The following is a 25,806-nucleotide window of genomic DNA, read 5'->3' as shown; positions in this document are numbered from 1 at the left end:
AAGAACTTAATCAGCGGGTTAGTGAGGGGCAAACAGTCCTGGTGCTGTTGCTAAAATGACCACGTAAATCAATTAATTTGGGTATATGTTTGCAAATCATGTGCCCCGGTTTAAACATATCTTTAATATAGCACCTGATTCTATAATCTGTCTCTGTTATGCACGTTGTTGAAGCATTTAAGTTCATTATAGTTGGAGCTCTTAGGTAGAGTATAAGGATCTCCAGATGTTGGAAATTCATAGCTACATATTTAACAGAGACTGTAGAGATTCTTACTGCCTGCAATGAATGCTGGGACATTTATATTGGTTGAATACTTATTTTACTGGCACTAACAGCTGCATTAAGTCCTTGCTTAATACAGAGCAAATCAAGGAGAAGACAGAAGGAGACCAAGAGCTGAGGCACGATGACATAAGGATTGCTAATGTGTGTGCACATCTTCTGTCTAAATTTTACTCTTGATTTAAGAGTTTTGTGCACAAAAAAATATGTGCACATGCCACCGCTAACATCTGCACACTTTAGCGCTCTTTCTTACAAATCCCATGGTAATCATGCCATTAGCTGTGACATCCCAATGCAGAGAGGTGTGCAAGCTTACTCATGCTCAACATTTAACTCTGGTCAGAAACATTCCCAATGATAATGTTATTCTATGGAAATTCATAGAGCAGAGGTCCTATACTCAGAATTTATGCTCATAAACATGATTTGTGCAGATATCTGGTTTCTGCGCGTAAACTATGATTTCCATATATAAAACATGTTTTAGATGCAGAAAATTTGCCTTATGCACAGAAATCACAATTTGTGCACATAACATGTTTTCTTGAATAGAAAACAAAGTATGCGCATGAGGTCCATATTAAAAATGATCTTCAATATTTAAATGTATCTAATGTGTACACAAAACAAACAAACATTTAAAATACACACTGTTCCCAACCTCAGGACACAGTTTCCCCAGTTCAAAGGTTGGCTTCTTCAGGGGACACGTACAAACAAAATAACGTTAAAAACAACGAACATGTGCACACAAAAGGGCTTAAATACAGCCGGTATAAATGACTGATGTAATGGTCGCTTGACAGCTGATTTCTCGGTGGGTTTGAAAATGTTGCAACCCTGAGTATTTGGAAAAAAGCAGCTCCTTAAAATGAGCTTGCATGTTAGAGTCTTGGCAAGTGTGGGAATAACGCAGTCTGAAAAAATGTAAAACAAAAAGTATGTAGAAAGAGTAAGAAGAGTGGGGAAATACCAAATTCCCTGAAAGATTGAAAACAATATATAAATCAGAAATTCTCACCGTGTTCAAAAATGTAAAGACTATCCCAAAAGTTTCATCGCAAGCACATTCAACAGACACGGCATCTACGCCGGGAATAACAGCTAGAACCAAGTGACCTACATAGAGAAAATAAATAAATAGATAATGAAAAAAAAGTCACTCAAGGAAACACAAAAGTAGCCAAAAGACTTAAACATAACTTACAACGAGCAACTAATGCCGGCCAAGCAGCACCTAGCCCACAGCAACAAATGCCTTCCAAACAGATACTAGTAATTCTCTTGGTCATGATAAGTTATGTTTGAGTTTTTTGGCTACTTTTTTATTTTGTTGTGGCTTTTTTTGTTGAGTGACTCTGATATTTGAAGTCAGCTGCTTAACTTATGTGGCTAACTCTGGTCAAGCTGGAGGGCAGTCCTAAAGTTAACCAGTTAGACATAAATGTTAACCCCTGGATTTATCAGAATGCTATATTTATAGCAGAAATAGCACCTGTGATAAAAAACTGGGCGTGGTTAGGCTAATTTCCTGTATACCACATTGCATAGGCAATTTCTGCCACACGCGCTAAAATGATTGCACCTGTGCTATTTGTATCTTTGTGTATTATGGGGAAAATAATTTTATTACACATGACATTTAGAAGGGGGGGAGAGAGAGAGAGTGAGAGAGAGCACATCTGTCCAGAGTTCAATATATAATTATTTATACCACTGTAAGAGGGGGTGCTTTTAACTCGGTGTGGGGGTTGGGGATGGGGTAGGTTTTGGGGGGGTTTACATACCCAGTCAGAGGTACAAACAGCAAAGTTGACATAACTGAAGATTTTCTGTTGTTTGAATCGATGAAAGGTACAAAAGGAGTTGGTTTGTACAATGTATATCTTATGTTGATGTATATCTGCCTTGATTGAAGCTAGGCAGAGAGTAAATTGTTCAAATCAACTCCTTTTGTACCTTTCATCGATTCAAACAACAGAAAATCATCAGTTATGTCAACTTTGCTGATTGTACCTCTGACTGGGTATGTAAAACCACCACCCTCAAACTTACCCCATCCCCAATCCCCAAACCGAGTTAAAAGCAACCCCTTTGTACAGTGGTATAAATAGAGAGTTACTCCTGGGGGAATTCTGCCCAAAAAAAATTTTAAAATTCTGCGCACAAAAACTGAAAATTCTGCAAAATTTATATTGTTCAAAATAACACAATTTACATGACAGTCTTAAGCAATTACATTTTAAATTAATATAGAAAAAGTTATTACTTAAAGATGCAGAACTTTAAATATTTTGAGCAGAATTTCCCTAGAAGTTCACTGTAAGAGAGTCCCTTCCACTCACTCTCCCTACGCCCCTGGCCACTTGGTCCTCTCAGGCCCCAACTCCTCCACCTGCCACTATCTCTCACCTCCATCTCTAGGTTCAACCCCTTCCACTCTATAGCCAGTCCCAAAGTTTGACCCCGTTCTCAGTACTGCCCCTCACACAGGCTCCCTCTGTCCCTCCCTCTCTCACAGACATGCTCCCTCTCTCTAGTACACATACACACACCCTCATACACGCTCCCTCACTCTAATACACATACACACACCTGCATACAGGCTCCCTCACTCTCTCGCACACACATAGATTACTTCATACAGGATCCCTCTCTCTTGCATACACACACACACAAGCTCCCTTTCTCTTTCACGCATACATCCTCACACAGGCTACCTATGTCTCTCTCTCATGCACCCCTTCACACAGGCTCTGTCTCACACATACACAATCCCTTCACACAGGCTAGCATCCTCACATACACACAATCCCTTTTTTCATACACACGAGCTCCCAATCTCTCTCACTCATACACACTCCTTCACAATCTCCTCATATAAGCTCCCTCTCTCTGAAACCCACACTCAAGCATCCCTCCAACCTCCCTCTCTTACCTGCCATGCTCTCTCTCACACCCTCCTACTCTCTCCCCCTCCCCCACAGCCCTCCCCTCTTATAGGCTCCCTCTCTGAAACCCACACTCAAGCATCCCCCCCACCCCTCCCTCTTACCAACCATTCTCTCTCTCACCCTCCCCTCCCCCCCACACACACATTCTCTCTCACCGGCATGCCATGAATGGAGCCCATCCCACATGTGCTGCGGGACGTGCTCCGCTCGCGGCGAAGATGAAGGCCCGGCGCTCCGTTTGCGGCACACAGGGGTCTTACCCTTTCGCCGCGAATGGTGTGCTGGGCTTTCATCTTTGCAGCGAATGGAGCGCGTCCCGCGGCACACATGGGACGCACTCCGTTCGCGGCATGCCGGGGTCTCCTCTGCTATTTTCTGCGCAGAATTTGGAAATTCTGCGCAGAAAATGGCAATTCCGCACAGGGGGGGAATTCTGCGCATTATTGCTAGCGTTAAGGCCCAAATGAAAAATGATAAATGACCCTGTAAGAAAGCTGGGTATATTTAGCACTGCGTCTGCACCGCTGAATATACCCTGCTATTTCCTGGATATGTTTATCCAGCTCACTAGCCAAGCCGCACAGCAGCCGAAATGGACCCCCATATTTTTTGCGTGGTACATGTGCCATTTTGTGTACACATTAGGATTAGCCTGTTTTATTTTTTTTAACTCTGGATGCATTAGCATACCATTTGCTTATTGCATGGGGAATTAACTTCATGGGAGTAAAGAAACTATGAGTTACAGTTTAGCTCAGAATTTTTCTACTGACGTTTGATTACATCGGGCTCAGAGTTTGTATAGCTGGAAGATAGGCATTGGCCACCAGTGCTGTAAGCGTCAGCACTGCAGTGTCCACAGCTGGAATATGAATTTGGACACGGGAAACCCAGAGAACACCCTTGTCTCTGGTCATTTGTCTGGTGAGCCTGGAGACCCTGATTTTTATGTTTTCACAGCTGGCTTTCAAAGGTTTACTGTTTTGTAGCTTGAAGATCAGCATAAGCACCTGAACCTCTGGATTCATGACATGGAAGAAAGGATAAACACAGAGGCACTGGGTAGAACGCAAGCACCACATTCCCGAGAAGAAAAAGGAGGTGCACAAAGTGGAAATGTTTCTGGAAGAAACTGTTGGCTACGAGGTGAGGGAGTTCCCGTGCCACTGTCCGCATATCGTGTGAATAGCATTCAGTGTTCGTTCAAGTATATTCTGTAGGGATGAAAACCTCTAAATGGTAGAGATGTGCTTCGGCCCAACCTTTTGGTTCGGCCTTTGTTATCGGCCCGCCGTGGGAAATTTTGTTTTCCCGCGGTTCTGGCCGATTTTTTCGGCTACCCCGAAAAAAAAAACAAAACCCACCCCAACCCTTCAAATTCAATTACCTACAATCCCCCAACCCTCCTGACCCCCCCAAAACTTGCCGAAAATACCTGGTGATCCAGCGGGGGTCCCGAGAGCAATCTCCCCCCTCAGGCTGTCAGTTGTCACTAATCAAAATGGCCTCGGTGACTCTTTGCCCTTACCATGTGACAAGGGCTACCAGTGCTATTGGTCGGCCCCTGTCACATGGTAGGATCAATGGATGGCCTGCACCATTTTTAAGATGGCGCTGGCCGTCCACTTGTTGAGCGTACCACAGGTACAGAAAATTTGGGATTCAGAAAAATTGCTTATTAGTGGAAGAGGTGTTGTGTGGTATTTGTGTGTGTGTGTGTGCATATTGTATGTTTGTGTACATTTGCATATTGTGTGGTTTTGTGTGTGTGCTGTGTATATTTTTATTAATTTGTATGTGACTGGGTTCTGTTTTGTGTATGTGTGTGTGTCTGAGTGTTTGTGTATGTCTGTGCATGTATGTTTTGTTTTTGTATGTGCCTATTTGTGTTGAGTTTTGTGTGTTTGGTGTTTTTATACGTGTGTTGTAAATAGTGTTTTGTTGTTCCTGTGTGTGAGTGTGTGTGTGTGCGCTTGAATATTTGTGTGTCTGCATGGTTTGTTAGGTTGCCATAAGCCAGGGAACGGAGGGAGAGGGTCCGCATGCGATGTGTGCTGGTCCTGGCTAGGTTTAAAAGTTAGCAAGGCTACCTGTCCTGCTGGGTCTCCTCAGCAATCAGCGTGAGCAACTGGCCAATACTCGTGCTGCATGGTCGGTGAGACTTTTTCAATATCCCAGAACTTCCCAGCCAGCGACACAAACCCCCCTACCATTTTATGTGTGCTAGCACAAACCTGCAAAACATTGGCAGTCAAATTAATATATTTCTTTCTTCTCCCTGTTGCAGCTCTTGCCCCTCCAACTCTCCCTTCTTTTGCCCTCCTCTCTACCTTTCGTTTCCCCTCACGGGTTGTTCTCCTTATCCAAATCCCCCCCCCCCCCCATAATAGCCGTCTCATTTCTAACTCTCTCATCCCTGCCTCCTGCCCTCCTCCTCCTCCTCACTTCCAGTGCTCTCTCTTCTCTCCAGCCATTCCCTTTCAGGCCCATCAATCATCTCCGTTCAAGGGTCCTGTCCCCCAGTCACCCCATCCCCCATTCCTTTACCCCCTCCCTCCTTTCACATCTTTGCTGGGCGCATCCTTCCTCTTCCCTCCCCATCTTTGTCTCTGTCCTTCCCGGTCGCTCATTTTTCCAGTTTATATATCTCTTTCCCCTGCATGGCCCCTTCTCGCCCCATCGCCAGCCCATTCCCTCCTCTGTTTTTTGATTCCTTCCCCAGCCTCCTGTTTGCCCATCTCTTTCACTCACCTCCTAGCCCCCTATTTTCCACTCGATGCAATTAAACACCTCGGCTCTCAATTACTTCTCATCTTTCACCGTCCCCCGGTATTTCCCCCTGTTGCTCGCCCCTCTCCCCCTTCTTGACCTGTTTTCTTCTGACTCTTAGCCCTTCTCAGGGTCTCACTCCCCCTCTTTCATCCCATTCTCAGTCCCCCATTTCCACTCTATGTCATCGCCTCCACAGCTCCAGTCCCTTTCCACAGCCTCTCGCCTCCTCCCCCAGCTCTCCAGTTCCTTCCCACCATCTCTCAAACCCCCCCCCCCCCCTCAGCTTTTAGCCCCTGCTTCCCATATCTCTTACTCATCTTTTACCCATCCCCATCCCCACCCCAGTCTCCCCCCCCCACCACTCATCTAGCATAACCCTCCATTCCCAAGTCCCCTCTGTCCCTGATCCCCCACCAGTCTTTTGATTCCTGCTCTCCTCCTTCAATCCCTGAGTTACCGCTCTTCCAAGTCCCCATCCAGCTCCTGAGTGACTGCTTTCCTGAGTCCGCCCCCATTCCCACTCTCCCACCCCTATCTCCAGTCCCACGCTCCCAGGTTCCTAATTTTCTACCTAATCCCCCCATCCCCTGCCTTCTCCTTGTCCTGGAGCTTCAAACCTATCCTGTCCTGTGCCCCCTGCCTTCTGGTGTCCCTCTCTTCCTCACCTTGCTTTTCTCTCCATGGCCTGGTGCTTTCAAGTCACTCCTCCTGCTGATAGGTCCATCTGATGTGTAGTGTTTTGCACACCACATGATGGAAGCAGCTGATTGGACATTGTTGGAGGAAGGCCTTGGTGGCGGAAGAATTATTGGGCTGCCTGTGATACTCTCCTGCCAGCTTGTGTCAGGCTATGGAGGGGGGGGGGGGAGGAGGTGAAGGGAGTTGTGGCAGGGTAAAGGCCATCACTGGTGAGAGGCGAAAAGAAAGGGAAGGGTAAGCCAATTTTTAGGCAGGGGGGGGATTTGCTCCCTTTGCCCTCAGCCATCCCGCAGGGTGACACCTGTGTGCGTAGCACAGGTGTGCCTTCATTGCAGGAGGGCTCGTTTCACTTTGTTGGCCTCGGTGCTATTGCACTGGCAGCCTCTCTCCCCCAGTATCTCTGACACTGCTGCTGCAGTGCAAATAGTTGTTGTCTAGGAAATGAGAGGGGCTGAAGTAGCAGCAGTGGCCACAAGGTGTCAGTATCATGTTATTATAATAAAAGATACTGACACCTTATGGTCACTTCTGCTATTACATTTTCTGGCATTTCAAAACGAGCGTATTATTATAATATATTTTGTAATGTAAGGATAATGTAAGGAACGTTTCATCAACAAATGTAATCATGAAAATTTGTTAATATTGGCTTTGTATTTAACAAACCTTTGTGTTCTTGATCTTAGATTGAATATAAAGAAGTAATATATAGTAACTAGTTAGAGCCTTGGGCTTGAGAAAATGCCAAGAAAAATACAGGCCTCTAGATTTCAAAGGCTTAGGTATTCCCTTTGCCAAGGCCGGTATACAAAATCTAAAAAAGGAAAATAGAAGAAAATCATCATTCTATCCCAAAACGGTTGAATATATCCACTGCAGACTGCAATATTTTCACTGGCAGGCATCCCCAGAAACAGATTTATCCAGTCACAGAGAGAATAAGCGTTTTAACATCTTGTATATACTTTTTACAATTCTTCACTGTTACATTTTTTTTTCCCCGCTGCAAAGTTATTTCTAGAATTGATGTCACAGGCCATCTTGCTTTCAGAGAATCGTTTGACAAGCTCTCCCAGTGGGCCCAGGCTTTAACCGAGGACGGATGTGGTGATGGCGGGGAAGGGCGCCTGGCTTCCCAGCTCCTCGCGGCTTACCAAAACCTAGCGAAGACAATCAGAGAGAGGCTGCGGGCCTGCCAGGTGGCTCTGCAGGAGCATCAGGCCTTCGAGGAAGTGCTGCAGAGCACGTGGGCCTGGCTGAAGGATGTGCAGGACAGGCTAGCCGCCGCTGAGAGCACCGCCGGCGGGAGAGACTCACTGGAGAAGCAGCTGCTGCAAGTTCAGGTAAAGCAGTAAAAGGAAACCAACGAGTTGTGGAGATTTTTTTTTGTTTTTTTTTTGCTTCCGCAGCAAAAAGTCCATTGTTCTTTAAAACAAATTCTGCTAGCAGCTGCGTATACCTCGTCTAGTGAAGCTACCGCGCTCCTTTAGGGGGCAAACAGAAAAATGACGTTGTAATCTGAAATCATTCATTTTATTTTTCTGTCCAAACTGCATTGCATTGTAACCCATTGCTGTGCTAATAATGTACATTGTTAATATTGCTCCATCAGAGTCCTCAGTGCGTTCAAAATTCGTGCATGTAATCTGAATCATGCAAAGGATTTACAGTAGACGTTTTAGCCCAAGCATGATGTGAATAAAGGATAGGGGAACAGAGCTAGGACCTACAAGCTCTGTGGCTTTGTCCTCTAATCATTGTGCTAGGCCACTAGAGTTCCACAGGGGAGCAGCTCTTAAAAGGTGTATGGGAGGCGGATTCTGCTTGATGTTACCTGGGGTATGTGGAGAAGCCGGTGTGCACAGTAAAAAAAAAAAAAAAAAAAAGAAATTGCAGTGCCAAGAGTTTCACATAAATATAGCAGTATTTGTGTCCCTCAGTTCATGTTATGGCAATGCCACGTCCAGGCGGTTCACTTTCGTAAAATATGATTTCTTTTATTTATTTATTTATTTAGACATTTTATATACCATCATTCTATATCAAGATCACAACGGTTTACAAAATAGCATTCATAATTTTCGGACAGAATTAACACACATAGAGTGAAATGCTCCAGTACAAGTTATTCTGCTAGCTAATACATATAACAAAACATATAACATTACAGCTAATCCATCTTAGCAATCAGCACATTGTAATTCATGTCTCATTGCTTCCAGTCCAGAAATCTCTCATTATTCTTCGTATTGAAATGACCTCTCATGTTTCAAATTAAACCCTTGCCCTTCTTGATGATACAGCCCACTGAACTTTCCTAACCCTGAGAATGAGGTTCCAGCAATGTTTACTGTGTACATGGGTCTTACGTTCTCAAGTGGCCAGTAGTGAATACAAGTGATGTCTAGGTTTTATCCAGAAGCAGACACATGACCACTAAACAAGTAAACATTAGAGGGATTTCTGTCACTTTCTGCCATCTTTAGCTTACATAGTTGCACAGTATAATACTCAAGCACTGGACAGATTTCATATGGCTGAAAATGCGGCAAATCTTTGAAATAGTTGGTAACTATCAAACTTTGTGTTGGTTATGGTGGAATGCCTGTTTTTCATACCTTCTTGTTTTCTGGTTTAAACCTGGGGGGTAATTTTCAAAGGAACTTCTGGACGTGGATCACTATTTTTCGCACAGAACATGACCCTTTATCAAAGTGCCTGCCTAATATGCAGTTAAAAGTATCCACATATGTTAGGCTCATGCATGCGTTTATCTAGACTGAATGGAGGCATTGCTAGGGGTGGATTTAGACATATACCCGTACTGTTGGAAATCCATCCACTTATGCATATCCATGCCTACGTTTTCAGGAATAATTTGTGCAACCCAACTAGCACGTATAACCCGTGTGGGGTAGTTTTGGTGGGATAATGTTCAAAGCGGATATATGTCTGTAAGTCTGCACTGAAAATTGGTCTAACTTAGGTGCATTTTTTGCTAACTTTCCTATGCAGTCTCAGAGAAGGTAATTTTCAAACTCCTCGTATAGGGCTAAAGTCTCCAGGTACTCATGTTGACAGGACAGAGTCCCTCAAGTGCGCCAGGTCCCTCGAGCTTCCCCGCTCGTCCGTGTGGCGCCTGCTGTCTCTGCCTCTGGCAGTCATGGTGTCTCCTCAAAGCCCCATGGCCTAGACTGATGTCAGCGAGGGCAGAGTCACTGAGATGCCTGGCATCATGTGGCTCCGTTCTCTTCAGCTAGACCCGAAGTTCAAGGAAATATTGTGGGGAGAGAGCTCTGAGCAGGGCGCCAGGGCTCCTAAGCTTACCGTACTTCTCAGTCTGATGCCGGCTTATTTGTGCTTCCGTCCTCTTCAAGCCCTGGGGGCCTGGGCTGACTTTAGAGGAGCAGAATCACTGAAAACTCTGTTTGGACGATCTCTCATTCTGTTGCAGTTTTTAGTTTCTCTGTCCATGCCCTGCCTGCTTTTCTCAGCCTGTGGTTTGAGACAGGGAAAACTTTCCATGTCCTAGGAAGTGCAATACTTGGTACATTACTGAGCATTGCAAGTGTACAGTGTATTATTCATGCACTTCATGTTACGCTGGATGTTTTGAGATCAACGTCATCAATCAGAATGGGCCCAGCGGTAACAGAACGAGAACCTAGCAGAGAAGGGTTAGAGTTGAATGATTATTTCAGACAGCTGGAAAAGGGTGGAAGCTGAGCATTTTGTATGCATTTCGCCACACTGTAGGAAATCCTTTTAATGAAAGGTGAAGGGGAAATAAAGTTGAACATGGCCATTGGCAAAGGAGAGCAGGCTGCGAGGAGCAGCAGTGAAGAAGGACAGAAGGTGATTCAGGTGCAGCTCCAAACACTGAAAGATGTATGGGGCAATGTCAACAACACTTCACTTAAGTCACACAGGTAATACCGCTTTATTTTACTTACATAGAAGGAATACATTGTGTAACAGGTGTCTTGAATGCGTACAATGAAACGGAGCTATTGGTGAAACAGCGTAAGAATAAATTCATTGTGGCTGGATCAAATAGAATAAGATTGGAAAACTGCTCCATCAAGTACACAGAATTTCCAAAAGTGATATTTATACTAAGGTCCATATTCAGACTCAGACTGGATAGCAAAGTTAGACAGATGAACATATCCGGCTAACTTTGGAGGTATATTAAATAGTGCAGCCGCACTATTGAATATAGCCGGCTATCTTAAAGTTAGCCGGCTAAATGTAGCTGGCCGGCCTGACCAGATTTAGCTGGTTAAGTCTGAATGTCAGAGTTAGCTAGTTAACTTACCGGGTCATTCATCAAAATGCGTTATGGCATTAACTCATGCGATAATAGCGCTAGTGCATGGTGCACATTCAAATCTTTTGGAAGGGGTGGGTTCAGGGATGAGTCTGGGTGGGATTTAGTAATTTTTGAATATGGACTTCATTGAGTGCAAATATACAAATTGCACAAGAGCGCGTGCATGTGTGTGTATGTGTATATGAAAGGGAGACATGGAGACATTGTGTTTGGATATGTGAACAAGCGTGAGACATCAAGGTTTTGTTTGTATTAGAGAGAAGAGGTTGAGTCTTAGTACGTTTGTGTATGTGGGACAGAGAAGGGTTTTGAGTGGTTCTTTGTGAGAGGGAGGCTTTTATGTGTGTGTGTGTGTGTGTGTTTGTTTGTGTGATAGAGAGAGAGAGATAAGCTGGCTGTGTCTATGTGAAATTGAAGCTTTAGGTTACTGTATTTGATACAGAACTTGAATTTGTGTGTTAGAGATGTTGTTGCATGTGTGTGTGTGTATGTGTGTGTGTGTGGTGTTGATCTGAGCATCAGAAAGGAGGTATGGCTGTGTGGATTTGAAAAATGGAGAGTGTGTGCCTGTGTCCTTGCTGATTTGAACTGTGCCTTTTCTCAGCTTATTTACAGGGAATCTTCAAAGCCGACTTATGCATACAAATCTGCTTTGAAAAGTCACAGGTTGTTCCAGTACACATGTACACATAGACACACAGTATTGCACCACTCTCTGTGTGTACATTTATGTGCATATTTTTGTATAAAAAAAATATGTGCGCCAATGTATTCCCTACTCTTTCTTTCCCCCCCTGCTGAAGGGGTTTCACACTTTAACACCAACAATGTTCGAAGTGCCGCTTGTGCGCATAAAGTAGGTTTTATATGCAAATGTTAGTTTGAAAATCAAATCCATGACTCTTAAAGTTACAGGCTTGTATTTCAACATTGACTTCACTCTCAAAGATACGCCAGAAGTTACTGCACATGTGCAGCTGAAAAATGACACAGACACACAGGTCAGGCCTAGGAGGTGTTTCACAAGTCTGGTAAAGATCAACCAGCTCTGTGTCACATCCAAGAAGAGGCACGACCAAGAGCCTTGAGCTGCTGTGCCGCATTGTGTGTCTGGACAGTTCCTGTAACGACAGAGGGCCCCATCAACGTTATTAATATTTTTGAAATTTTGGAAACAATGATCAAATGTTTTGTCCATAATTTTGGGGCTTTCCTCTGGGCGCATTGCACCGGCTTCCTTGTGATGCCCCTGCTGAGACTGCCAGGATGCAGAAGAGCAGGTGCCCTTGATAGGACCACGAGAGGATTAGAGCAGCGCCCGGGAAGGGATGAAATTAGTTTTGCAGGTCTTCCACAAGCCAGCATTGCAGAGAAATGAACTTTTTTTTTTTTTTTTTTACAGTCTCCTATGGAGACTGTTACAGTGTAATGTTACGTACCTGTAGGGATTATTTCCAACTGAATACAGGTATTTTCCTCATCTCTGATGCAGGTAGGTTCCACGTTAAAGTGACACATCCCCATTCTTGATTCTACAGGCTTTTTGTGGTTGATGTGGTTTTATATAAAGTGATTTGATACTGATGTAATGATGGTTTTATAGTTTAATAGCTCTAGCAATCTGCTCTGAACTTATTTTATATTCTGCAGTGATTCCATGGCCAATATGGTGAATGTAAAACTTTCCTAAAAAGTTATATTTTAGTTAGACCGATATAGGTTTTCTTATTCTGCCATCTGTGAGGGTGACTGAGATAGGTGCCATCTGTAGATGTTCTTCATATTAGATCCCACCAGCCCTACTTTTAAGAATATATTTACACTGCTATAGTGTTAGAGCGTCTGCCATTCTAAAAATGCTGACTCCCTGTACTAAACCGATAAGTCAGCATGCCATCTTATCCCTAACATTTTACTGAGGATCTGACCTGATGTGCACGTGCCTTAAAAACATCTTGAAATGATTTGTAATGCATTTAAAATTTCTTTAACCCTTCTCTTTGCTGTCCAGTGCACCTGAAAATGCAATCAAAGAGCAGCTCTGGGCATGATCTGGCCTCTGCTTGAACTCCGAGATGGAGTTAGCGAACAAATAGGAATGTATATTGCTTTAAAGAGAATATAAAAATAGAAATGGCATATTATATGCTTATGACTGTTATCTGACTTGCCAACCCCCCCCCCAAAAAAAAAAACCAACAAATGAGGGCCAGCCTGACAGCTCAGCGACCATGCTGTACCTTACAGTGCATGTGAGCTGCTCCTGGGAAGGGGAATGATGCAGAAGCGACATTCACAGCCTCCTCATGGGAGGGTCGTTATGATAATTAGAGTGCGTAACCCCTAATGAAAGTGGTATAGTCCACTGAAACATGAGCTCATGTCGGGTGATGTGGCACAAGAATTGAGAGAAGGATGAAAAAATTCAGGGATCAGAAAGATGGAGGGACTCCAGGATAGTATTTTGAAAAGAGATAAGTGGGCGTTTTTGAAAAAGGTTTATAAGAAGAAGTAATAAAGTTTGTAAGATATAGTACAGAAAAAGCAATAGGGCAGAACCAGCAAGTGAATGAAACCCAAGTGCTTACTGCTGATACCGTTTGGGGCCCATTGCTCGGCGAGAGGCAGTGGATGGACATCCAACTATCAGCTAAGAATTATTTCTGATGCCGTGTCCTTAAGCAATAATATCTCTTTAAGATAAAGTTTGTTGAGCGTGTACAATTTTATTGATTGTGAATGATTTACCTCCTCAAGTGTTTATAAACAAAAGTAGAATCTCTGTCATTGCTCAACAGCGACACCTATTGGCCAGGCTCCTGGTACACATGCATCAGGTTCTGGAGGGAGCTGCAATGTGCGGATCCTGTCTGATAGCCATCGCTCTAATGACTGGTCTAGATGACAGGGAGGTTGGAAATGGGTAAAAATCTCTGAATTGTTATAAATAGAGAATTTAGGTACGATAGCCGCAGAAGTGAATGGTTCCAGTTCAGCAGAAAGCCAAAGAAACAGGGGAAAAATTGCTGGGCCGCAAAACAAAATTTCTGAGCAGGATTGCTATTTTAAATGTCAAGAGAACTCACCTGTTATCTTCTCTCTATATCTTCGTAGTACTCTGGAATCTTTGATAAGTCTGTGGAACGACTACCTGGAGAAGAAAGGCCAGCTGGAGCACTGGCTGGAGTCAGTGGATCAGAAACTGGAACAGCCCATCCAGCAGCAGGCGGGCTTGAAAGAGAAGTTTGCCCAGCTGGATTTCTTCCAGGCTGTCCTAGCGGACATAGAGGATCGCTCCGGCGCACTGCATCGTCTCAGTGAGAAGGCGCGAGAGCTGCAGGAGAAGACCGAAGGGGATTCGTTCAAGGAGGCAGTTCAGGAAGAGCTGAAAGCCCAATTCAGTGACATCACAACCGTAGCGAAGGTACTGTTGGAGGATATTTAGCCTTTTGATGCCTCTAGTCTGTTTTGACCAATGAGCAAGTCCTTTATTGCCGAGTCATAAGCTCCCAGGGCATGAAAAAGGTAGCCCTGCTGAAAGAACGTGGCTGGAATAAGGTGTGTAGAGCTGATCTCTGGCCCAGGGGCACACCATTACCAGACAGCAGGAATGCATTTCTCGTTTCCTTGTCCGTGGAGGCTGGGAGCACAGGAGGCAGTGTTCTCAGTGCCCAGTGTAGGGAGGGAGGCACAAAATGGCTTCTCGTAGCTACAGCCCAGGGTTACTGGATGAGCCCTTTAGGGTCGCTGTGTGATCAAGGGAGGTGATTACATTAGGAATGGATTTCCTGGCAGCCTTCCCTCCTCTGCTTTATGGCTCCTTAGTCAGAATGGGAATTTTGGATTTAAGGGCAGAGGGGGAAGGCCCAGGGTGTCTTGTACAGATCCTGTAAATCCATCCTCTTGACTTTTCTGCTTGCTCGTCCCCAGTGGTAGCTTAAATTTGTGAGCTTTCAGCGATGCACGTGCAGTGCCAGACCTCTCGCTGCTGAGCAAGGCCTGTGAACATGGGGAACCAGAGGCAGTGCCGGAAGCACAAACTTGACTTAAGCTTACGCTGCCAGCACCGACTCTCTTAGAGGTGCCGGGAGCGGGATACGGAGGGTCCCTTGCTCCTGGCAATGGACAGAAAGATATCGGAGGGGGGAGGGGGGTCACTGTGATGTTTTTTTTATCTCTCTGGGTGGGTGGGAGGGAAGGCTGCTATAGCAGTTCCTAATTCACCGGGATGGGGGGGGTCTTTCTAAATTAGACAGTTTTAAGGGGTGAGCTGCGCACGGCCCGATAGCGCCTCTATAAGATTTTGTGGGGGAGGGAGGGGATTGGGCATTATGTGTTTCCATTTCATTCTGTACTGACAGTGCTACTTAGCCGGATAACATTTCAAAGTATACGGTTCAGTAGCACATTATCCGGCCACACAAGGCCGAATAACGTAGGAGGTCTAAATGTATTCAGCTAACTTAGCCAGATCTACCCGATATTTAGCTAAGTCAGATGGATAACTCGACCCCAGCCAGGAACACCCCTGAAATGCCCCTTTTCTTATCCGGCCAAATTATAGCCGGATAAGTGGCTGAGTATGCCAGATTGGCCATTTAGATGGCTAGCTTGAGTTATCTGTCCTAAATGTCCTTTGAATATCTACCTCTGTGTGAGTATACCGCTTATAAGATAAACAACTTTTGTGGTGACCTCTGAACTCCATCCTGGAATGCCCCTAAATCACCCATTTTTGTTTTTTTTTTGCCTGTTAACATTTACGTGCGGCACAGCAAGTACACGCGTACTCGTGACGTTTCCAAAACAGCACATACACCGTGCACACGCTACTTGCACACATACATGCTGATTGTATGGGTGTAACCACCGTGTAACTCTTTGAAAATTACCCCCACGACTTCCCAGTGCCTAAAGAGCTTAAGCCGAGAGGGTTTCGCTTTCCCGTAAAATATTAGGGACCTGGTGCAAACTCTCGTGCCCGTCATGTGAAGCAAAGACTGGTTACTCGCTGGAAAGAGCTGAATCCAGCAGCTTCCATTCGATCAGTTCTGCAAATTCTCCCTGTGTAGGAGAAGCCTAGCGAGCCATGAGGTTCCAGGAGATTATGCGTTGATAAGGAAATTAGGAAATTCTTTACCAGGCCTGCCCGCTGGCTCGGCGCAAATCCCGCCTGCTGGCACGTGGAGGGACCTGAGTTCAGTTGAAGGCTGAGGTCTTCCGTTTCCCCAGCTCAGCCAGGACTGCTCGGGTTGCACAGGCAGTGTGGGTGGGGGGTGGGGGGGAGTCAGAGTCATTACGCGGTGGTTGTTCAGGGGCCCACGGTTGCAGGGTCCTGGAAGGAGCCCTCCTGCCTAGCCCCCTCTGACGAGGACTGCTGCTCTAAAGATTGGATTCAAATAAGTTGGGAGAGGGGGGGGGGGGGGGGGGAATAAAATAGGGTAAAGGAAAATCCCCGGGCAGTTGCGACCAAAGGTCCATGGAACCAGATCCCTATTCTTGATTCCTGAGCTGGAAACCCAGGGAAGCAGAAGGAAATTGCCACATCCAGAAAAAAAAGTTACCTTTCACCCTACAAAACAGTTCCCCCGCCTTTATAGTCTCTCTGACTTTCATTTTCAGTCTCTTTGGTTCTTCATTCTCTGTTCCACGCCTCTTTATTTATTTATTTACTTAGACATTTTATATACCGTGGTCCCATGTATCGATCACAATGGTTTACAAAAGTAACATTCATAGGTCTGCATTCAACAGATAAACTTAGACAAATCAAAACAATTGGAGTTCATAGGTGGGTATTCATTTCTATCTGTCTAGAGCTGGTTTCTGGGGCACAATTAAGCTCTGGAATTTGTTGCCAGAGGATGTGGTTAGTGCAGTTAGTGTAGCTGGGTTCAAAAGAGATTTGGATAAGTTCTTGGAGGAGAAGTCCATTAACGGCTATTAATCAAGTTTACTTAGGGAATAGCCACTGCTATTAATTGCATCAGTAGCATGGGATCTTCTTGGTGTTTGGGTAATTGCCAGGTTCTTGTGGCCTGGTTTTGGCCTCTGTTGGAAACAGGATGCTGGGCTTGATGGACCCTTGGTCTGACCCAGCATGGCAGTTTCTTATGTTCTTATGTTCTAAATGGAATTGCGACCACAACATAAGGCAAGGAGTGTTGGTGATCACAGACACAAATGGTGGTTTTCACTTCAGAGTCTGTGGCTTGTTTGAGAATCCTGCATTCCCTCATTGCTGCGATTATCATTTGCCTTTCTTATCTTTTATTGGGTCCATATATTCTGAGGTTTAAGTTAAATTGTATGCATTAATGAATAGCCCTGTTTTTTTAATTCACTTTTAAATTCCTTACTGTCTGGCAGCGTGCTTAGAGAGTTTGTGGTAGAGAGTTCCAGAGCTTTGGACCTGCTATGGAGAACACTCTGTCTCTTATTTGCGTCAGTCTGTCTGCTGTTTCTTTCTCCTCCTTCCCTTCCCTTTCTTTTCTGTTTGGGTTGTCTCTTCTTTCTGCGGCTTCTCCTGTAAATGTTGCGCCTTTCGTTCCGTTTTGTCGCTGCCCTGCTCCATAGACATCAGCTCTGTGATGAGCAGGCCCCGTTCTCAGATCTGCCTCCTGCATCACCTTTTCTGTCTCCCAAGGCTGCTGCAGCTGAAAGAAGGAGGGGTTTGAAGAGATGACCCTGCAGCTAGATCTGGTATTCAAAGTTAGAAACAATGCACGAGAAGCAGGCATGTTTCAGTGGAAAGGAAATCCCAGAACTGGCGGTTATGATGGGAGGCCCAAAGGAATAACAACAGAAAATCTTTCTTTACGGAAAGGGTGATGGTTGCATGGCATGGCCTCCCAGTGAGAGGATAAGGGAGAAAGCCTGGGATAAGCACAGAGGGTTCCCTATTGGTGAAAAAGTGAGGTGAAAGCCAGAAGTCAGCTGGGGGTTTAGGGCATTGCAGAATGAACCCAACTGGGCAGGCGGGCTTTAGGGTCCTCACCACCTGGGGTCAGGTTCTGTGAGAATCAATATTCAAAGGCTTTGTCCAGGCAATGTTATAAACTCCAGCTGCGGCCGACCGCGGCCGGGCCCCCCCCCCACCTTCCTCCGCGCGTCAAGGACACTGCCGGCACCTCAGCTTCGGTGGAGAGACGTTTCCCTGGCTGGCCCTGCTTCTCCTCCTCGGGGCAGATCCCCCCGATCAAGCCCCTGCCTTGCTCCCCAGCAGGAGGGGCACCGTTCGGGATCCTCTTCATGGCATCGGGCTGCCCTGCAGCACTTCCGGGATTGGGCCTTCCCTTAGGCGCGAGGCTGAGCCTCCTGCCAGCTCTTAAAGGGACCTCGTCACCTAAGCCTGCCCTATCTGTTGCAGCCCCAGCTGCAAAAGATAGGGCAGGCTTAGGAGACCTCCTTTTTCCTGCTCTTCGACTTGGCAACGAGTCTGCTCACTCCCGTGAGTCTTCTGGTGCCTCTGGTATCAGGACCTCTGTCCCTGTTCCTGAACGAGCCTTGGTGTTTGACTTCGGACTGCCAAGCGGCGATCCTCTGGTATTGGACTTCGGACTGGGAAGCGGCGATCCTCTGGTATTGGACCTCGGACTGGATCGTGACGAGTCTTCCCTCTTCAAGGGCCACTTAATTCCCAGCGGTCCGGGCCCCTACGGGCTCCTCCCGGGGGGGGGGGGGGTCACGGGCTTCCAAGGGTGAAGATCTAGCTGGCCCTTGCTTCCACGTCACGAGACCTCTTTCTCTCAAGCTTCGCCTAAGTCCCAGCGGTCCGGGTCTCTACGGGCTCCTCCCGGGGGGACCACGGGCTTCCAAGGGTGAAGATCTACTGGTTTCCACTTCACCTCAGCCTCGCCATTCGACGGAGGACCCCGGGGAGTCGCCTCCTCGCGTAGTATCAACTCCTCCTCGGACCAGGGTTCACATCCTCTCAACGTTCACAACAGGCAATCTTTGGGGGTTACCTGGACAGAAAGCGAGAACTGAGAAGGTTCCCCTGCACGCAGGCTTTATTTTGTCCAGGTGACTTATTACCTGTTCAGGTGATTGAGGCACACAGGGAGCAGGGTTACATTTTATCCAGCGAGCCCTGGTATTCAGCACTTCCCAGCTAAAGTTACCTGGATGAGTCTGGTCAGAAAATACCTGTCCTGAAGTGACCTGCAGAATGTCATCCGGATACGAGGGCCACTGAATCTCCAAATTACTGGGTAACCTGGGTAACTTTCCCACTCACTGGCCTACTGAATATTTACCTCTGTTTCTGTTAAGAATATCCCTGGCACATGTGCAGAGCATGCCCGGGTGTAATTATGAAGAAACATCTATTTGCATCCATTAGACATCTGGTGGCAGGGGGTGGGTTAAGCACAGGGTTGAAATGTTTGTGTGGCAGGGCCATTCTTCTGCCTTATTTCTCTCTGAAACCTCGATCTGGCCCTTAGACTCCGTCACTAATACCATCTGGGATTGAGATTTGACTTTGCAGAAGCACACCTCCTCAAATTTATTTTTTGGGGGGAGGGAGAGTTAGATTTTGGGCAAAACCCCGCCCCTTTCAGAAACCCCTCCCCCCTTTCTACCTTATCCACCTCTTTCCCCCATAACAACCCCCATGACCTGCAAATATGCATAAACTTTGTAACTAGTTTGTGATCTGCTAATATGCATAAACGTTGTAAATAGTTTGTGATATATTCATATAGTTAATCTAAATCCCGCAATCTATAAATTCCACTCCCAGTTCCCCCTGGTTCACTCCCCCTCCCCTTTAAATAAATAAATAAGTGAGTTTGCATGCACCTTTGAATTAGCACATATTTCATCCAGGAATATAATTTCTTCAACTCATGAAAGGGAAAAGATTCCACAGGAAAAAAAAAAAAAAGCAATCATATAAGTTCAAACCTTTGCCTAAAGTGCTGTGGGACTGTTACTCCCGAAGGTAAAACGTCCTTTTGATACAAGCACTTGCTTACAGGATTTTTCTTTTTTTTTTCTGTTGAATTGTTTTCCTTTCAGAAGTTGCTGGAAATTAAACTTGGATGTTACCCAGTGTGATTTTAGCAGGAGCTCTTCCTGCGGGGCCAAATTGTGGTAGAAGAGTTTTTAACAGGAAGAGAAGGGCAAATTGTCTTTTACAGTATAAAATCGTAATTGCATCCCAGCTCAGAGCAAGCAAATTAAAAGCAGACATCTCTGCTAACCTGCTGACAGCCTCACCTCCTAACAGCAATTCATTTCCATTTTCCATTTATCTCCTGCTCTTCTCCCGAAGGACCCAGAGCAGTTTACAAGTAATACAATTCATTGATTGGGATGGCTGGTTATATACGCAGTTTGAGGCATAGCTCCTCTGCTTAGAATTCAGCCAGGTGAAAATGCTTAGAGGCTCCAATTTATAAAGAATTGGATCTTGTTTTGTGTCTGGGGGATAAATCTTTCAGAAATACTGCCCTCAGGATCCCAGGGCCTGATCTACTAAGCTTTTTTTTTTTTTTTTTTATTATTTTTCCCCTCATGAGCACAGAATGAGGGGAAAAAAGCATTAGTAAATCAGAGCCCTGAGGTTGCTAGTGGTCCTGTTAGTCAGAAAACCTTTCTATTATATGGGCATTATGATCTGATGCTGCTGAAACATCTATGCACAGAGGTCTGCATCCTCCCGCTCAGTTACACACATTTACTTTTTACACGAAGTGGGGAGAAGGTTTCCGGAGTTGGGGTGGACTTCAAACTCACACACGCACTTTTGCTTTAAAAGAAATGTCCACGTAAGTTGACCTGCACAAGTCGGGCCCTTCAAGAATCAAAGGGTAACTTGGCGCAGGTGAGTTTGTGAGCATAGCATGCAATCTACTTGCAAATTTGGAATGCTTTTGCAATTTGGAGGTAAGGTCTGTGCATAAAATGTACACACAGTCTTTACCTGAACTCACGCAGTTATAAAATTACCCTCGTAATTTTCAAAAGTGACTTCTGCAGGCAGCATAGTGCCGACTTCCTTCTGTGTAATGTGCAAGTTACCCTTCATGTCCTCTGTTTTCGTATTTTAGTGGAATGAATGGTATTCCTTTCAGAAATCCATGTGAGTGATACGTACAACGCCCGTCATATGTGCTCTCTGCGTTGATTTCTGCAGGGGATGTACCTTTTAGTGCAGCCATCCCTCCTGTTTTGAAAAGGATCTTCCACTTATACGCTACTCTGTGGCTGCTTCTGCCTCATTTGTAGATTGACAAGGTAATGCCAGTGCAGATTTATAAGAGTATCTGATCCAATAAAATCCGGATTTACAGTGCTATGTCTGCAGCACAGTGGTGGGAGTGGCGTGACGAAGCAGAGGGAACTCGCATTGCATTTATTTAATGCTCCCTGAAATTGAAATGAAAAAAAAAGATTGAAAAGGAGATCATAATGACTTTGTTTGTTCGGATTTCCTGACTGAACGGTCTGAGAAATGGTTCCGCGAGCCCTTCTCAATAAGTATGTTGTATCCAGGCTCCAGGCATTGTGACGTGTTAAATCTGTAAACCTCGTCTGTTTTACACCTGCCTGCCAGGAGAAAGCAAGGAGAGTGGAAGACATTGTAAAGGACCACCTGCTGTACCTGGATGCAGTGCATGAATTCACAGACTGGCTTCATTCTGCCAAGGAGGAGCTTCACCGCTGGTCAGACGTGTCGGGAGATGTGCCGGCCATCCGCAAGAAATTGCACAAGCTTAAGGTAGGGCGATGGAGACCTGTGCTGCGAGCTATCCAGGTGACTGCAAAGCTTTAGGACAGGACATGGCCAAACACATCTGTTAAACGTGTTGCTAAGCAAGCTACCTGTAATTGTATAACATCTGCATGATAGAAATGTACAAATATTTGGGTAGATAAGTTTCTTTGCTAAGTTTCAAAAACCTAAACTTAATGCCCTTAAATTTAGGGCTGTCATTCATTTTCCTAGATTTAAGCACATAACGTAAGTGCCTAGTGTTGAAAATGCCATCCCCCGATAGCCACCCCTCTGTTTAGGATCCTAAATGTAGGTGCCCAGTGAAAATACGGTAAGTCCCTAAATGTAAGTGCTCAAGCCTGGTCAATTTTCAAAGGAGCTGATTTAGGTACTCAACACCCGATACTCAGCACTTAAACCCTTTGAAAACTGGCCCCATAGTGCATGAGAAGCAAAGGGTTATGAGATAAGGGTGGATGAGATAGGCTCAGGAGTGGCATAGAGAAGAATTTCTTCCCAGAAAGGATATTGGATCTATGGAACAGCCTACCAGTAGAGAAACTGGGGCAATTATGACACCAGAATTCAAAAGGTCAGGGAGGACCACTAGCAATGGGTAAAATAGTTTAAAGCCAGAGATCAAGCTGGGTTTGTGGTATTGCACTATATAAAGAAATGATAACTTTATCTGCCTGTCGCGCTCTATGGGCCGGATTTTAAAAGGGTTACGCGCATAACCGGCCTTACGCGGCCGGGTCTATTTTAAAAAGGCCCGTCCGAGGCGCGTAAAGCCCTGGGACGCGTGTAAGTCCTGGGGCTTGACTAAAGGGGCGGGGCAGGGGCGGGGTCAGGCTCCCGGCACAGCGGCGCCGCAAGGTGGCTCGTCGCGTGCAAGGTACACAATTGTACACCTCCTTGCGCGCCGATGTCGGATTTTATAACTTGCGCACGTCTGCGCGCGCAAGTTATAAAATCGGGCGCACATGTGCGCGCGCCAGGTAGTGCGTGCACATGTGCGCCACACGCGCCGTTTTTAAAATCTACCCCAATGTGTTCATACATTTCATTATGTGTTTCACACTTTTCCAGCAAAAAGCATTCAAAGTGTGTGTGGGAGCCCGTGAGGCATTTCCTTGGCGGGAGGCAGAAAGCACACTGACTCCAGCCTTTTCAAATGCACAAAATGTTTTTTTCAAGTTCACAGCACTTCAACAATAATCAGGACTGAGGGGGGGGGGGGAAAGTTAGGGGAAGGGGTGGGAAGGTTAGGTTAGTGGGAAGGGAACGGAGGAAAGCAGCGTGACTTGGCGCGCGCAAGGTACACAATTGTGCACCCCCTTGCGCGCGCCGATCCCGGATTTTATGACCTGCGTGCGCCTGCAGGACTGCCAGTCATAGCGGTAAGCACATACAGGGTTTGCAGACTGCCTTGCCTCTGGACAGGGTACATTCACTCCCTTCTGATATGGACAGAATGCCTTATAGGAGCTGCCTTCCTTCTGGAGGCATAGGGGCTTCCTGAACACAGCTGGGCCTACACTCCTGTGCTCCCCCTGCTGGTCCCTCCCTCTGGACTGATCCCGCCCACAGAGCTCTCTCTCCCTTTGCAAGATTTAAGGTGGACCAGGCATCTAGCCTGGTTCTTTTTTTTTTTTTTTCTTCAAAATCTTTTTTTTTATTAGAGAGCAACACAGGTACAATCAATAACCCAATCTTAGGGAAATATTATCAGCATGAAACAGTGTAAGAACAATCCCCAATATAACGATATCAGTTATAACAACACCCCGTGTACTCTTCTTTTTTGTGATCCTCCTGACCCTGCTAAACAGATTAAACTCCAGACATATCCCACCACCCGTCCACACCACAGACCACTGCTAGCATTCCACACACACTACCTACACAATACACTCGCAAACATGGGAAAATTGGGGTCACTCCGTTAAAGTGTGTTACACTAATGTAATATTAAAGTAAAGGTTCCTTGGGGTTTTGTGACGCACGTGTACCTTAGCTCTTATATTATGGGCATATCCCAAATACTGCATATAAATGACACAATAATCTAAAAAAAATGTGTGTTAAATTTTGCTATCCCACATGCTAACATATTTCGGCTCCACAGTAAGAGACTGCAAAATTAAAATGCTGCCTGATAGTCTGTACTATGTTTATTTATTTAGATTTCACTTTTTTAAGCACTTCAAAGTGGATTACATTCAGGTACCATAGGTATTTCCCCATCCCCAGTGGGCTTACAATCTAAGGGCTTAGATTCATCAAACTATCACATGCGATAGTTAGAGGGACGAGTTTTATGGTAATAGCCTATTTATTGCAATGTGTACTATCTTAGCACTTTGCATAGATATCACCACAGAGTGCAATAACTTTTTCACACTTTGCGGTAATACCACAATTGCTGCAATTCCTACCTACAAAGAGAGAGATGTGATGTCTTTTGGAGTGTGGAAACTCACACAACCATGAGATTTGTACAATGTTCTCTCCACCTAGCTTGATGTTACCCTGGTAGAGCGTCCATCAATAACCCCTTTAGTTTGTCGCTGAGGCAATGGAGGGTAAAGTGACTTGCCCAAGGTCACAAGGAGCAACAGTACAACTTGAACCCGGGTCTACTCCTCCACTCTATAAAAGCAAAGATATTGTCCATAACCTGCTTGCAATATTTATTTCGACAGTATGTATCGCAGTGACCTAACACACCAACCACATTACTTTGTTTAGCAAGAGTCAATGTCGAAGTACAAAAGAGCGTGGTGGACCTGGTTGTAAGCTGGTAAGGCCACTGAGTGCCTGTAACTGATGCAGTGTTAGCCGTCGACAATGCCCTGCCCCCTCACTGACCCGGATAGGTCCTCAGGGACTCAGAAAGGGGTTTGCTGGAAAAGGCCCAGTGTTTGAGAAGCTTAAAGGCTGAGCTCTTCATGGGGGAGCTGGAAGGCGAGGTGTTTTGGCTACAGGGTGCGCCTGAACTCTGAATTAAAATGCCAGCGAAGGAGCCTGGCCTGAGAAGACACAGAATAACATTTGCAGTGAGTAATGGGCTGCTGGAATGGGGTCAGGGAAACTGATGTCCTGCAAATAAAATCGTTCTCTTTAAGCACGAAGGAGAACTGTGCCTGTGTCTGGGAAGGAGGCATAACCAGACTGTAAGAAAATGTGTGATTTTAGTAAGCATCCTGAAGCTGTAGAGTTCAAAACTGGTATATAAACATAACATCTAAATTTAGCAGTTACTCAGACCTCCAACATGATTAAATATCATTGCATGTTTAAAGGCTGTCTAGCTGCAGCCAAAATAGGTTACTTCTGAGGTAAGAGGATTTGTTAGCAATTGAGTCAAACTTTTGTTTATCTTATGCTACCTTCTAAAGATAACTTTTCTTTTGCAGTTATTATTGTACATCAAAAACAAACATCGTATACACTGAGGGAATAAGTCAGGAAAGGAAGTAAATAGTGCATAAAGCAGCAGGTGAAATTATTTTGAAACATGTATTTACATACAAAAGAGCTTGCAGGCATGAGATCAGACTAGGTTGAGAGAACATTGTACAAATCTCATCTTTGTGTGAGTTTCCTCTATCCGAAGGTCATCAAACCTTCACAAGAGTGCACTGTTCTGTTCCTACGTCTCACTCTGAATGTCAAAGTGGCCCCTAACCCCTACACTAATACCTAAACCTCACCTCGAGTTTCTAGGTGAGCCTCCTATAGTAGCATAAATAGCTAACTACTACAAGGGCCTTGTAGATAGTCAGTATCTCTCTCTCTCTCTCTCTCTCTCTCTCTCTCTCTCTCTCTCTCTCTCTCTCTCTGCAATCCAGCCATATTGCACAGCTTAATACCATGGAAAACTGTGCAATATAGCTTTGCAAATCCAGCCTACTTTGACACAACCCCTCCCCCTTTTCCAAATTAGCATCGCATTAAGGGTTTTTTTGCTTGCGAAAAGGCCATAACGCAAGTTGGAAATCACGTTAGTGATTTGCATGCCCTGCCTCCA

At 45.3% G+C, this 25,806-nt stretch overlaps 1 protein-coding gene across 1 annotated transcript in view; it reads left to right on the top strand.

The window, feature by feature from the left end:
* Positions 1-25,806, top strand: part of SYNE1 (spectrin repeat containing nuclear envelope protein 1) — a 966,955-nt gene that overhangs the window by 513,290 nt on the left and 427,859 nt on the right.

This window comes from Rhinatrema bivittatum, chromosome 3 (genome assembly GCF_901001135.1).
Source record: "Rhinatrema bivittatum chromosome 3, aRhiBiv1.1, whole genome shotgun sequence".
Classification (NCBI taxonomy): domain Eukaryota; kingdom Metazoa; phylum Chordata; class Amphibia; order Gymnophiona; family Rhinatrematidae; genus Rhinatrema; species Rhinatrema bivittatum.
This window is presented reverse-complemented; position numbering and strand designations above follow the sequence as displayed.